Raw genomic sequence first — 16,178 nt, 5'->3', positions numbered from 1 at the left:
TACTTTGCCCTTATTATGTTTTCAGGAGAGGCCACGTCTGAATTATGATAACCTGAAAAATAGTATGTTCTGCATGCAGAATTATATAAAATCTGAAAACCTGAAGGCACCATCTAACTAAAGTCCAGTCCAACTAAGAAAAATCAATACACAATGGATTTCAAAATAGATGTGTCTGTCTCTAATTAAAAAGATTAAAAGGGTACTCCACTCCTAACAGAACCAGAGCTTTCACTTCCTTGCATTGTTCGTCCTTGTCAGATCCTAGCAGCTACATTTCCCACAATGCAACTTGAGTGCCGACAGTTCGGTCAGAGATGCGGGTATGTTATGCTAGTAATGGCTGATGTCGCCTGCAGTGCTAGCCCCAAGCATGGATGAGTATCAAAGAAAGGTCTGGTTAACAGATTTTATTTTTTATTTCATTTTTAAACTTCTTTTCTTCAGCCTCAACCAAAGTTGCCATGATACTTTACCTGAGGACATTTTTTTAGATTTCGGGCTGCTCTCTTTGGAGCCATTAGCGCTTTGTAACGCCCCTCAACATCTAATGATAACACACAAGGCATTATTATTTAGCATGTGTGAGGCACCAGACTTTCAAGTAACTACAATGTAAACCCATCTACGTCATTATTAGATACTCAGAGAAAATGCCCTTGGAATGTGATGACAAAAGGTAAAACCAAATGAATAGATAAGAGGTGTAGTGGCTGCTTCAAACAAACACAGGACTTTTGCTTAGTAGACAGCTGTTTGGGTCCTGTGAAACTAACATGTTGTTAACAAACACAGTATTTTTAACCCAAACCAGGATTGTGTTTTCCTACAAACAGACTTTGATGTGTAGAATTGACGGAGTTCCCCTTTAACACTATATTTCATTAATAACCAATAGGAAACAATACACAGTCCAATTTCCATGACTTTTGGGGACATTACATTCAATTCCTGGAGACTTACCCTAACCAAAACCACCACCAGCCTAATCCTTATCTTTCTCATTTATACATCAAAACATTGTATTTATTTATCAGGTGATACAAACAATTACAGTCAAATTTAACAACTTTGTCTGTGGCTTAAATGTAATTCTATGTCATCGTAGTTGGGAGTATAGGAGGAAGTCAGGTTCTGTACTTTACTTACTTTACATTACATTACAGTCATTTAGCAGACGCTTTTATCCAAAGCGACTTACAGTCAGTAGTATATTACATATCATTCACCCATTCACACACTGATGACAGGCTACCATGCAAGGTGCCACCATCAGACTCTAACTAACATTCATGCAACATCCAGTCCACACCGATGGCAAGCCTTCAGGAGCAACTTGGGGTTAAGTGTCTTGCCCAAGGACACATCGACTGCCGAAGCCGGGTATCGAACCACCGACCCTCTGATTGGAGAAGTACCTTGCTCTCCACTCGCCACAGCCGCCTGTAGTATTAAGAGCAACAAAACAAACACAGGACTTTCACCAATGAGACCTGTGTTTGTGTCCCATGTGAAATCAAAAGTCAATATTGGTCTAATTTTAAGTTGGTGGCGTTACTACGCAGCTTTTATTTCGAGAACTACTTAACCAAATTATGTAAGCTACACAACATAACGTATGTTGCTGATTTGAACACATTGCCAGCACACGGTACAGTAAACCACTATCATGAAAAGTGTGAGAAACAAGTATTGAGAATCTGTAGCTCATCTGCTGTTCAATGTCTCCGTGACCCACATTTCAACGCTCTTCAAAACAAGTGCAATGTACTGATGTTGAAGAGGAGTTCTGCTCACATCTAGTCCTCGGGGTCCAGAACACTGCTGGTTTCCAACCCCACCAGGTGGTTAAATGCATTCACCTGTCATCCCAGGTCAAAATCAGCCCCAGATCACAAACAGAGTGAAGATTGTCTGGTAGAGTAGAAACCCAGCAGTACTCTGAACCCAAAGAACTGGATGAGTAGAGACATAAACACACCGGTGTCAGGTTTTAATTGTATCAATGTCAAATCCTTGCATACAAAGCTTTACTTTCTTCTTCTTGGGCATTCAACATCACATTTATAAAGAGAAAAACAGAACACTTAAGTTGTATTTTATTTCAGGAGCTACTTACTGGGTGTTACAAAGATGTATGGACGGTCTGAGAGCATTTTTATAAATAAGCCAGAGAAAAACAAGATTTTTTGTTAAATGACAACTAGATACTGTAAACAGGTGAGGATTTGGATTCCACTTGTTATTCACCATAATCCCTCATTTCCTGGTTTCAACAGCTCGTGTTGAATCTGTAGAAATTGTCTAATTACACATCCGCTACCGTGACTGAACAAGAAACGGTTACCTCTTATGACATTTGCATCTCTCAGTCCAATTTCATTATACTGCACGATCAGCACAGTGAAGCTGTCTGCTGTAGAGACAGGCTCATGGCAGTCCTTTGTTCATAATTACTGCAGCTACTCATTCCTCCGCTGTCAGCTAAAAGCTCCTCACATATTTTCTATGTTAATTTTCTATATTATCTCTTCTTTTGCTATTTCTGTAAATTAATCTACATGACATTTATTTTACGAAACTTGAGGTCTCCGCTTATTTTAAAGTGACATAAAAAAAAACGTGTTCAAAATGGGTTTAATGTCAATTTTATAATATGACTGTTGAGTAAAGCTTCATTTACACCAAAGTTGGCGTGGGGAGTTGCTAAGCAACAGAGAACAATGTTTTTGTGTCAAATTTTTGTGTTAAATTAATTTTATCTTGTTTTATCATATGTTGTATGGAAATTGTTTAATCACATGTTGTATAAAACCAACTTGCCCTTATTATATGAGTGCTGCAGGTCAGTAGTGCCAGGATCTCAGGTATAGCATATCCATTATGTATTTTTGTCCTCTGAACAAAAAGAGAAGGCCTACCCCTGCGCTGTTTTACGATTGATCACCTGATAATATATCATGAATCACCAAATCTGGTTTTGAGATCACATGGTTTTGTGGTAGTCTCTGAAGGTCCTGCACCCCCTTCGCTGCCCTGCTCTCAGATGGCTGCCATGATGTCTCATTCTGTCGGTGAGATGATGGCCACCGGGGCTTTCACAGCAGGTAGGCATATATTTTTGTTCATTTCTCAGCGCCCACGCACAGCAGCTCTCAACAGGTGATCAAGAACTTGTGGAGGACTCCCGCAAGCATTAGCCCTGTGGGCTTCTTTGTTAATAAGACCTGTCACCACCCGCATGTTTGGAATACTAAAAGATCTGCTGCCATTAAACAAGCAAATACGTAGGGTATTTATTTTTGCTTTTTCCTATCATGTTAAAGGCTGACTTGTATTGGTGGTATTGAATTATAGTTAGCTGTTTTAAACTGAAATATACTACACCATCAGTAGAAGTAAAACTAGTAGTGGTAGTGGTAGAATCAGGGTTGGTCTTTGGCCTACTGATTACAAGAAGGTTCAGAAGGTATTGTGACTGATGACAGTCATTTGTTGCAATAAATGTAATTTAATTTGACTTGTTATGAAACCATCTCAATTTAATTGTGATATATATGACCTACAGAAGTAAACCCTTCTGGTATCCAACACCAACATCATGCTGCTGGAGGCCCAGGATGTACTCCTGGCATGGGAGAACCAGAACTGCACGGGCAGACCTTCAGAACCTGTTGCAGTAAAATGAGAGCTTTTCTAAAGGGACTCTGGTGCTTGGAAACATAGCCTATTTTGTCCATTGGGCCCACTAAAATAAAACTAAATAAAAAATCCAAGCAGTAACTTTAAAGATGGATGATTTGTTGGATAACATACCTACCAAATTCCTTGTATGTGTCACGTACTTGGCAATGAACCGTCTCTGATTCTGAGTTAAGGAATAATTGTGGTCAGTGTTAGCAGAAACCATCGTTGACCTCGACCTCCTCCCTCTGTCGATGTTGTGGCCTGAAGGACACAAGTTATAACGGGTTATAATGTGACCATAACAAATGTTGAATTTCTATTCCATGCATCCCTGCACAGTGATGCATGGATGCTACGCACTGCAGCAGCTGTAACTGTCCAGATGGAGTAAAGTCTGACGATTAGACACTGTCTTCAGCAACACCTGTACAAAGATTCAGCTGTAGCTTCCAATATAGAAACTATAAAAGTAGTATACCTGCTGTTATAACTCAATTTAATTCTACATTCTGTATTATGGCAATGGAGGTGATCTTCTTTAATTGCCATGGACTTTGGAAAAATGGGAAAACAATCCATGCATATTTTATTTTTGCATTAACATCAAGCTGTCCCAGTCTTCAAACCAGATCTACTCTACTCTACTGTTTTAACAGGAGGCTGAGTTTTAGTATTAACTGTTGGATGGCTTCCATTAGGGGCTCATTCAGAGTGGGGGTACCCTTAGGTCACATGACAGGGATCAGCTATAAATGTCTGACGCTTCTGAGATACCTCTCTGGACTTTGTTGTTAAGTCAAAATATTATATAACTCAGGTGCTTCATTAGAGAAATATTAGCTTGTACTATCTTACCTTTCAAAGATATAAAAAATACGATCTTCACATTACTGAAGCAATTCCTAAACTCACTGTGTCCTATCCTTAAAGAGCCATCATGAGGTTCAAGCCTTTCAATCGTATTTCGGTGTTCATGTTGTTCCACATTGTCATTGCCATGCAAACCTAAGATCAGTGCTGCTGCCATGTTTGGTAGTCATTTTGAATATAGGACAGGGTCTATGCCATCCAGTTACAGTTAAATTCATATTCTAAGATCATTTTTCCTAAATGCATTTCGGAAATGTGCGTGTAATACCAAAAATCGTAAATATTTTTGCCTAAACTGTAATAAGATAGGATTTCAGACTGACAACGTTTCTGTGCTAAGGCCCCTGCACAATAAATGAAAGGTTCTTGGAGTCTCGCCCTTTCAGCAGTGCAAATGCTTCTCCTTCCCATGTCTCAAGAGCGCAGAGCAACTTTGCATCCAAGAAAATGTGGTTTTAATGGACTTGTGAGCTAAGAGTGACTGTCCATTGGGACGACAGACCAGCAAACCAGCACAATCAGCTAAGTGACTGAAAGCAGCACACTGACTCTCAATGGGATTGACAAATAGGAACCCTTTCGCATTGGAGGAAGTCATCTGATCAAAGGATAGCATGTTTAAAAAAAACAACAACAAGAAAACCTTTTAAATATTGAAAACAAACCCCATTTGGTTGTGTTTGATGAATTCTGAACATTCAGTATTTCATTCCATAGTTTCAAACATAAACTACTTGAAATATAATATTAGATACAAATTCAAAGTTGGAAAAATACGGTGCAATCTACAAAGTGTACTCCTTGTACGGCTTATTATAAAAAAAATACAGAAGCACTTCCGCACATACAGCTCTAATGTATTGACTTAAACGATGGAGTAGTCCAAACTGTGTTAGTGCACCTATACTGATGCAGTATTTTCTCACCAACTTTCACACACTCTTTAGTTCTGTTAGTCTCAGTGCACCCTCAAAAACCACTACTGTTTAGATAACCACTTCAAAAAAGGGACATAGAGAGGAAAATCAGATGTTTTAAAAGACCAGATGTGCTTTTTATCTTGCACTTAAAGATAAATAAAGCTAAAAATGTAAAGCCAACGCATGGTCAGAGGGACAGCATGTCACGGATTTTGTGGAGCCCCTCGGTGCGATGGGAGGATGCGGTAGATGAAGCATGTCAATGAAAAATCGTTCCTAACCCCTGAGTCACTGAACAGAGGCAGTGCAGCAGAGTTGGAAGCCTATAGCCTGCACCCCCCGTGGATGATGGATGCTGAGGCTTTGCACCAAAGACAGTGTAACAGGACTAGGTGAATTTGGTATTTCTGTGTTGAGCTAGTCTGTAAAGGCTGCGTTAGGAGCAGCAGTGGGAGCAAATGTATGTGAATGGCTGAGGAGACTGGAGCACAAGAGCCACTGGGTTTTAAAAGTATACACTTGTTTTGCAGGAATTCTGAAGTATATACAAATTTCTTAAGGGCATTATTGATGTGAAAAATAGAAGCAGTACAGTTTTGGGATATGTTTCCCCCTTATTACACCCTGTCTACATGCAATATGTTTTTAAATCGTCCCTTCCAATTTAACCATCACAGCCATCTACATCAGCTGTATATGACACTCACTCTTTGCTGGACAGCAACCTAAACATTTTTTTATAATTCAATTTGTTTTTTTTCAATATGCCATGCGCCATGTCTCACATGCTTTGCATTTGTGTTGCTGGATTTTACATTATTTGCCAGAGGTGTGTTCACCGGAAATTGTGCCTTCTGGTTGAAAAATTGCATATATATTTTTTTTCTGCTGAGAAAGTTCAAGTACACTAATCACAATTTGACAAGATCATGGGAGAAACACAAGATCGCATATCACAGGAACAACCTTATCATGCTTCAAGTATTGTGTTTGGAACAATCGGTGTCCTGTGAGTAGCTACGGGCGAGTGTGAATATCACAATGGCAGTCGATGGTCATCCCCATGTGTGACTGTGCCCTTAATTTGTAAAGAATTACAAGAATACACCAAAGTGTCCCCGCCGTTAACTAAAGATGTCTGTGTGGAAAAACCTGTTTTTCCAGGAAAAAGCACAGATGTAACTAATGACTTTTATGATGGATCTGTTCCGTCCAGGTGTCCCTGTGAGTAATGGCAAAGAACCCGTGTGCACAATATCAAGGCCCCTAGAACTGGGACAGCTAAATAGTTATTAATGTTATCAGCTACACCTGTGCTGAATGCAGTCTGTACTCCAAAATCACACAGACATGAGAAAGGCTTTAATCAGGCAAAATAAGAAAAAACACCTGCATGGTACCAGGTGGCCTTTAAGGACTAGGGAACGAAATTACATGGGTAAGTTTAGCAAAAATCATGATCATTTTAACACATGAGTCACCTTATTATTTTGGATATTTCAGACCAATATCTACAACCTAAAGCTACTACCAGGGACTTACATTCTGTTTTTATTTTGGTGGTTTCTATCGACAGAAGCGGTGATGTTTCCGATTTCCATAGATCAACAAGAGCAGCTGTACCACTTATGTCATCTTGGTGCAATACTTTGCTGTATACAGAAAAAGCCTTTCATTTAGAAACATCTGAGTATTCTGAAAACCCTTTTTTCATCCCTCCATGTGAATGCTGCTCACTTCATTTAGATGAATAACATTCACTGTGCTGCACTAGAGAACAGAAAATTAAATGATTGTGTTATCTTGTATATTCAGAGCTCCCAGTTCTGTCTCCATCTCAATCTGCTCTCTCTCTCTCTCTCTCTCTCTCTCTCTCTCTCTCTCTCTCTCTCTCTCTCTCTCACTCGCCCGTCTTATCCGAACAAAATTATTGAGCTGTATAGTAAATGTGACAACAGTGAGACATAAACTGGAATCAAATTTGGTACACATCATTCTAGAGCAAAAACAAGAGTAATAGCGCTTAAGCTCACTACTTAGAATTTAATTTCAACTTCTGGCTGCATTCGCTTACCTTTTTGAATTATTAATGAATCAAAATCATTTCACCCTTTCACCTCTCAGCTATTGGTAACTGCATTTTAAGAAACATATAGTAGTATTTCATAGTTGATAATATATAGCAGATAAATATAACTACATAAATATAAATGCAAATCAGGTTGTTATTTGCTTCTCTTTATTGTCTCATGACCTTAAAATGTATCAGTAGCATCATACTCAGGACACAGTATTGTGACAGACAAGAAGAGATTTAATTGAACAAATTGAAGTAATTGACAACTAATGACTGATTTATTGACTTGTGTTAAATATAAATGTGTCATGTTGATGCCTTTCAATGATTAACTGTTTAACTTTTCATCTGGGGAAAGGAGACATATAGCAGTGCAGATATTCACAGTGAGATTATGTAACATTTTGTATAATTTGTCTTTAATTGAAAACCATTTTGCTAGAATTCTGTCTGTTTTCCTTAATTGGAAAGAGTAAGTTATGTGTTCATAATTGCTTTTGCTCCCATGACAACATGTCAGCCTCATCTTGTGTCTTAAAGCTTTAGAGAATAAGCTCTCCTGCCAAGTGGATGTCAGGTGTGCTATACATATGCATTCATTAAAATGTGCCTCCCAGAGAGCATAACAAGGGTACAATGTAATGAAGACCTATGTGTAGTGTGTGCGGGTTCATTTGATACCTTCCGTAATGAGGAAGATATTACTCCGCTTTGACAATGTGGTCTCTTGTGCAAGCTTTGTCCTAATACCCACTAATGAACTGTGGTTGTCAAAACCCACAATCACTGTCAGCGGAGAGAGAGGGGTACCCAACGGGGACTACCCGCTCAATTATCTCTAATAGTATTGGTCTGCTGCATCATTTTTAAAAACTATGTAAACGAGTCTGTTCTGCTGGACGTTTCTGGTCTCAGCTGGGTTTTTCTCTCCTATCTTTTACTGAAAGTGTGTTGTAGTATTTGAATTTGCTAAAGTTGTAGTTCATTTTTTTTTGGTTTTGCATGGGCAGCAGGGAGAGCAGAATTACTTTTAACGATGGAATATAGTCGGTTTAAATATATCCTTAAATTAATCTATTCCTCGGTATCAATGTTTAAGGAAAACATAATCGGTTTTTTTGTGTAGGGATAATGTTACACTGATTTATTCTTCATTTACCATCCACACATACTGTCAACTCAAATAGCCGACCACCGGGAGCAACCCAGGTTTCAGTCTCAGAGACACCAGGGATCTGACCACCAACCTCAAAGACACCAGGGATCTGACCATCAACCTATCTCCTGAGCCCCTCTGAGGCCTCTTTATCTTGCTCACATGACATTCTGTGGTAGCACAATACTGAACATTATTCCGACGATGTCAGTCAACTGGAGAATCGATACAGAGAATGCACATGGCATCTGCAACACTATCACACACGACACTTGCCTTAGTTGATTTTGATCGACAAGCATAAATTGATATCCTTGAGGACAAATGGAAGCTGTATATCTAATAATACCGTGGCAAAACCTTTTTCTTTTGGAACATACTGTGCATGCAGAAAAACTCAAGTGAACGTTTTATGTCTTTAGAGAGTAGACTGTAACTGTTGTTAAAGATAATAGGAAATGAAGGGAGAGGGATGTGGAAGGACACAGCACTGACTTGAACTGACTGAACTCTTTATGGCCGAAAAACATCGGAAAGAGAATGGGCCAACCACGCAGGGGGAGACGTGTGGTTGCGTGTCACTGTGTGCATATTGAGTAAATTACAATTGGGCAAAGTACAATGCAGTTGGTTATGCAGGGTTTGGAAACGTACGCTATATTAACAGGTATTGAGTTAATTAATTGGATCGCTTTAACTACAGGACCATGGTTACACATTGATTTGATTGATTTGATTTGCTTTGCTGAATTGCATTATCTACCAGATGGGTTGTTACACCAAACCATCTCAGAAGCCGTCTTTGGAAACTGTTTGGAAAAAGGGAAGACACTTTCAAAAAAATACTGGTGACGGGATGAACCATCTGTCATTCAAACTCTTGCCGAATCCAGTCCAGAGAAGAGCGAAAAACATCGTAGCTGGACACTACTCACAAGTTGCCCTCATAATGCCTTGCCCCCTGTGCATTAGGGCAGTAGTTCAGGCAACAGTTTCCTTGTTGAAAGCAATGACATCAAGGTCAGCAACTCCTGTAATTCGTTGTCCATGTTGACTTAATCCCTGGTAGTTGACCAATAAGACCCGATCGAGAATCAAGAGTAAGCGTCTGCGTTTTTGTCCAGAGGCCCTGGATTTTTTAAACTAAAACAGGGTAAGCAAACATCAAACATCTCAACAAAAACGTATTAGTGTGGATCTAGCCCTAGATATAACTGATGGCAGTCTTACTGAGAAGTGAAGTGAACAATGGTCCAAATCTATCAAGGTCTATGTAAGTGAAGTGTTTTCTTCTTGTGTGAATGGTCCAATGGTTAAATACGGCAATAATAAATAATAATTAGCAATCTCTCCTTGCTCTATATAGGTATGTTTTTTCTCTCCTGTATCCTTCTCCCACCATTGCTCTGCCTACAGGGGCATAAAGAAACAGTGCATATATATCTGTCATCACAAGCAATAGTGATCGACATGCAGCCCTGCCTATCCATTATTACCCATGAAATTCAACGAGTGAAGCATAAAATTGAAATGAAGAGCTGATCTGTATTGTGATGGCTCATTTCCTTATTACACATCTCCACATTAATTCTAATTATGCCCAGGCCATCCCCACTTCCCTTCTAGGAGAGGTTTCTGTGTCAGGGTTTCTGTCAGAGCTGCCTTTCCATGATAAAGTAGCAGGGAGAGCCAGTATTCCTCACTGCCAGAGATAGGCCTCACACACATCTGGAGGCCTATTTATCAGCTAGTGCCTCCAGGAAGACACACATATGCACCTAAACATGCTCCGAACAGCACACAAACAAGTCCTGCACAATATGTACCCACCAATCAAACATAATTACCCATTCAATACAGTATCTTATGCTAAGGTGAGTGAAGCTTGAGATATTTCAATTCAAAGAAAGAAGCCCATCAGCGGCTGCAAACATGATTTTTTTTATTTATTTTGAATCCACTTTGTAATTCTGTGCAACATCCACCTTGAATGTTGCCGCATGATGATGTAGTGGTTTTTGTTGTTGTTGGTGTGTTAGTCAGCTGGCTGGGTTTAGTTGCAGGTAGGGGTTATGGTTCAAAATAACAACATTTAATGAAATAAGGAATATCAATTTTAACAAATTGAACTCTGTAATCCCAGATTTCAAAGAGTTTAATCAACATGTATCATCATAACACAACCTGAGGGACAGTGAATGAATGACCACACACACACACACACACACACACACACACACACACACACACACACACACACACACACACACATACATTCCTACAATACTAACAATGGACCATGATGCTACTCTTACAAAGTGTGGACCTCTATTTCTGGTCATTTGGAAAATAAAATAAAATGTACTTCCCAGAATTCATTACATTACATTACATTACATTACAGTCGTTTAGCAGACGCTTTTATCCAAAGCGACTTACAATAAGTGTATTCAACATAGGTATTCAAGAGAACTACTAGTCACCAGAAGTCATAAGTGCGTCTCCTTTCTTAAACAAGCATCTAAGAGCATAAACCAGAGCCAGTGAGAAACAAAAAATGAATACAATAAGTGCAACAAACAAACAATAAGTGCAACAAACTAATACGAATACAATAAGTGCTCAGTGGAAGGCTCAGGCTAGTACTTCTTGAAGAGAATTCACTGTAAATGTGCTTTTTTAAATTGGCCGAGATGGGTCTTGTTTCCTTGAGTGATGTCTACCTATTAAAGAGGAAACTTCCGTATACTGCATTGGAACTGTCTGCAACCGTTCTTTCACCAAATAAGACCAAAACTAAGTCTTTGTGTTTTTCAAAGATGTATCATTTTACTTTGATGTCATAAATATTCTGTACAAATATCACAAATAAAAAAATGCCTGGCAGAGACAACAATAATTCTAAACATGCAACTGTCACCAACCAAAGCAATGGAGAATAAATGTGTTTTATGACTTTGTTGTTGTCTTTTTTTGGTTTATGTATTCTCTCTCTGTATTTCACATCATCTCATAAACATTTAATTTCCGTCTCTTCAGCTGAGACGGCACTCAGGACAGTACCACACAAAGTCAAATTATATGGGCCACTGCTTCACAGACAAATGCCTAGAATTAGCATCTGAATATGCATTGAGGCCCAATCTCCCACACCAGCAAATTTTAATTTAAATATACACCCTTTCTGGAAGTCTGAGCTGGCTCACTCTCATGAGACCAGAGAACCTTTTTTTTTATTATGTCTACAAATTTTCATTGTTGAGTAGCTCAAGGTTACAATGGGCCATTTATTAAACTGTATTGAATTTGTTAGTAGTTGATATATTCTGTGATAGAATTGCACACTGAACGACTGGCTGAACTTTTTGATGGATGATTTTCCATGAGGCTTCATTACTATATGTATATAAACCAACTCTTTTAGCATTTTTTTCAAAGTGTACACTCACAATTTTCAAGTCTTCATGTCATTTGGAGGAAATGTCTTTAGTCAGCTCCAACTTCCTTGTTTGGATGGTTACTCTTAGCCATTCCTAAAAAGGACCAGATACCATAAGAGCCGTGTTCTGTATTCTTTGTTTGAATCCTTTTAAACACAGCATTGTTCCTTCACTTGGGCTTTTTTAGGTATGTTGAATCAAGCATTTAGTAACATCATCATTTTGTCCATTGTGGATGTTGTGAAAAATGTTACGATTGCCAAGATCATTAAAACAAAAAAGTAAGCACATCAACTTTCAAAACTAATCCTATTGCCCAGAGAAACACATTAATAGTCAGTCCAACACTGAATTCATATATTTTAGTTAATGGACCAAACAGACAGTTGTTAGTATCCACAAATCATCTTGCTTCAAAGACAAATGACGGCGTACAAAATAAAAAGTCACATTTCAATTTTTTGGGATTGGAATTACTTGGTTACCCAGTTTTTTATTGGATTTTGACTTTGCTGTTTGAGTTTGTAATACTCCTGCCAGTTAGTATTGCATCTTCATCAAGTCAGGAGACCCACAAGGGACAGACAAATGAGTGGCCCAAATCAGGTGTCAAATGTCCAAAAGCACTGGATCCGACAATTCTTTCAAATCACACCTCCATCTTTCTGATATATTGTTAACCCTCAAGCCCAAGCTGAAAAGTTTAAATTCTTTAAATATGAAATACAAAAACAGGAAAAGAGCAGATTAAAGCATCAGTTTCACCAATAATTCTTATTGAGTTTGTTGGGTTTCCACTGGTATTGGGGGTTACAGCAGACAACAACAAAACATCTCCAAACATCATCAATCACAGTGTTACTGTCAGGATGTGAGGATTTCTTTTTTCTTTCTGGCTAAATCAGAGCCAAAAAGATCCAACTTCCTGGATCATGGGCTGTTGCCTGGCACAAAGGGGGTTAAAAGTGAAGATGAATAGTCAGGGGCCAGACCTGTGCTGGCCTTAAAAGGGATCATTAATATTTAAAATGAGTCCTTTTTCATCGGAATCCTTGGATACTTCAGGTCATGTAAAAAGATAAGATGTTATCTGTGAAAACTTCACACTGCTGCATTCTGAAAGAGTTGAAATCATTCGGTGTATCAGGGAGGCTTTTAGAGAATTCTTTCTCATCTACTTAAAATTCCCAAAGTGCAGATATTTCTAAGATGATAACTGTAATATTCAGTAAAGAAAGTACAATGTGAAGAAAGAAGTCTGAGTCAATGATTTGCCTTTGATTTGTGGCTGTTTATATGTTAGCCTAAAAGAGTGAATTGCACCATTACACAACATCAGTTTTGACTCTGTGTTTATCAAAGTAAATATGAGAAATTTGAAATACAGATCTATTCCGACCGGATCAATACACGAGCTAATTAGCTTAATTTAACTCTTCCAGTTTCATTTTGTTCATTTCTTTCTTCAGCATGAAAAATCTTTAATTTAACTTGTGTGCATGCAATAAAACACACAGCCCACAGCAGCATGGAAGGTGTCAGGTCAAATTTAACTAATCAATGTTGTAATTGGCTATAATATGTAAATTTCAGGCATTTCATTATAAAACAGTTTACTGTTACTGCGAGTTGCAGAGAGGGCAAGAGAGAAGAGAGAAGGAGGGAGAAAGAACAATAACAAAGTCACGGGAGGTTATGAGAGAGTTATTTAAAACTTACAATCCGATTAATCACTTCCTGTGTGGAGAGCAGACCACTGTGTCCGTGCTCAACACCTGAATGTTAAATAAACAAATCTTACGTGTCTAGAATATGGCGCTGAATCGTGAAAAAGGACATATAAACACTCTTAGATATGATAAATAAAACACAAAGAAAACTGACAGAAAGGCTTTCTTCAGACTATTTTTATGTTTTTTTTCTACTCCAGTGTAAATATAGAGTCTAGACTTTTCTCTCCTTTTTCGCTCTGTTATCCTCACAAGGTCACTGTCGTCGCCATTATTAACCCAGTGAACTGTTGACCTGAGAGAGTAATGTGTGCAATTCATTCTGCTCTCTCCAAATTATCTGGCAAATTAGCTCTTCCAAAGTCAGAACGAGGCAATTACCTCAATTGTCTGAGAACTCCAATCAGAAACTCATCTCCATGACTAATTCACAGACCTCCACCATACTCATGTGGGTGTATTTTGAGTTTGTTTTCTTTTTTTTTGTCCTCATCATGTCAAGGTCTAACACGTTTGTTATTGTCATATCTGAGTGTACCTACTGTAAGTACACTTTTCAGTATAGCAGTGCATCTAACTTATGGTCATTGTATCATGTCAATGAGCTTTTCATTAATTAAATTACAAATTAAACCAATTTCAAAACATTAAACAAAAAACAAAAATGTATTAAAATGGGTGAATATAACTTTAAGAGGGAAAAAACACCAGATAAAGATAGCGGGGAGAAAAATAATAAAGAAATTGGTATGAGGGGTAAAAAGGTTCCCTGTCTTTGCTGTAAAATGTTAATCCTCTGATCACATTCTTCTTTCTTCTCGCAAATCTTACTCAGTCGCATTTATCTTTAATTACTAATTCAGCAAAACCCCTCTCCGCAGTGCCACTTTGCTCTTCATTCATTCTTAACGGCATTCTTCCCTTACGGCTTCAATCTTCTCCTGCCACCTTTTACATTTCTCTCCCTTTCAGTCTCATTTTTCTTCTCAAATTTACTCCTTCCTTTTCTCCCTTTCATTTTCCAGCGAACTTGCTTCAGTGTAAGAATAATCATGGCTCTGGTCTATGCAATCTATCCACTTCCTCCCCATCAGCCCTCTACCCTGCAGCACTCTTTTCATTTCTCCATTTCACTCATTAATGACCTGCTTCCACTCACTTTAACCCCACTAACTCCGGTTTGCTGGTCTATATTCGAAACACAGGTTGATTGAAGAATAGTGCCCCCTATTAAGCACCACTTGAATGCGAGTGACCTTGAGAGGCAGATTGTTGCCTATGTCTCACAGGAAAAAAATAAACCATAATGTGAAAGCGAAAATTAGAAAATATGGACAAAGAATGTAATGTCAAAACAAGAAAAGCATTTGAATTCAGAGCTCAATGCAGTTATTTGGTCATAATCGTTTTTACGCGCAGCTTCAATCCCAAATATTCCTTCTGTGTTGTAGGCAGTGGATAGACTCTGTAGATACAACAAAACTGTAAGGTCAGTTGTAATAAGATAACAACATCTAAATGATGAAAATAAAAAAGAAATGTATATTATCTTTATTTATATCATGTAAAATAAGTGTAAAATAAGTTTTTGGGAAATCCCTGTATTGAAATATACTTTGTAAATGGTAGGGTAATGAACCATCTAGGACCCTATTTCAAAAAGACATTTACAAAATGTGTCAATTAATTATTTCCTCTGACCTCCCAATCACAATAAATAACCATCCATTTATCTCCATTGGAACTTTTGCCCACACATTGGTCAACAGTTCACCCAACCTGCATGTCATTTAACCAACAATACCTCAAACTCCTTCAACCATATAGGTGGGTTGTTCCTACCCGCTTATATGACCAACAGGAGCATTTCCTAAATTTGCACCTGCACCAGAAGTTTTATTTGATTAACGTTATGAAACCTTCGAAGTTTGGTTAGGTTGAGGCAACGAAGTTACTTAGTCAGGTTGAGGATAAGATCATAGTTTGTGTTGAATTTTTTAATTTTTTATTTATCTTCAGGAACGTACAAAAGTTCTCCTACGTTATGTACATGAAATAAGTTAAGTATGTTGGGTAAGTTCAAATAACTTTTTGTCTACTTTGATTTCATATGGGAGATGAACAAAAATTTAACAATTTTATACTAGATCACCTGACTTCCTCTTTTACAGCCACTAGAAGGGGAGCCGCCTCCAAAATAATGGAAATATTGGTAAGCTGCTTGTACAAACGACCTGTAAAGCTATATTTTGGAGGACAGTTTCCATTCATCCAGTAGAGTCCTTTGCTACATACGTT

This window comes from Anoplopoma fimbria, chromosome 2, assembly GCF_027596085.1.
Source record: "Anoplopoma fimbria isolate UVic2021 breed Golden Eagle Sablefish chromosome 2, Afim_UVic_2022, whole genome shotgun sequence".
NCBI lineage: Eukaryota > Metazoa > Chordata > Actinopteri > Perciformes > Anoplopomatidae > Anoplopoma > Anoplopoma fimbria.
This window is presented reverse-complemented; position numbering follows the sequence as displayed.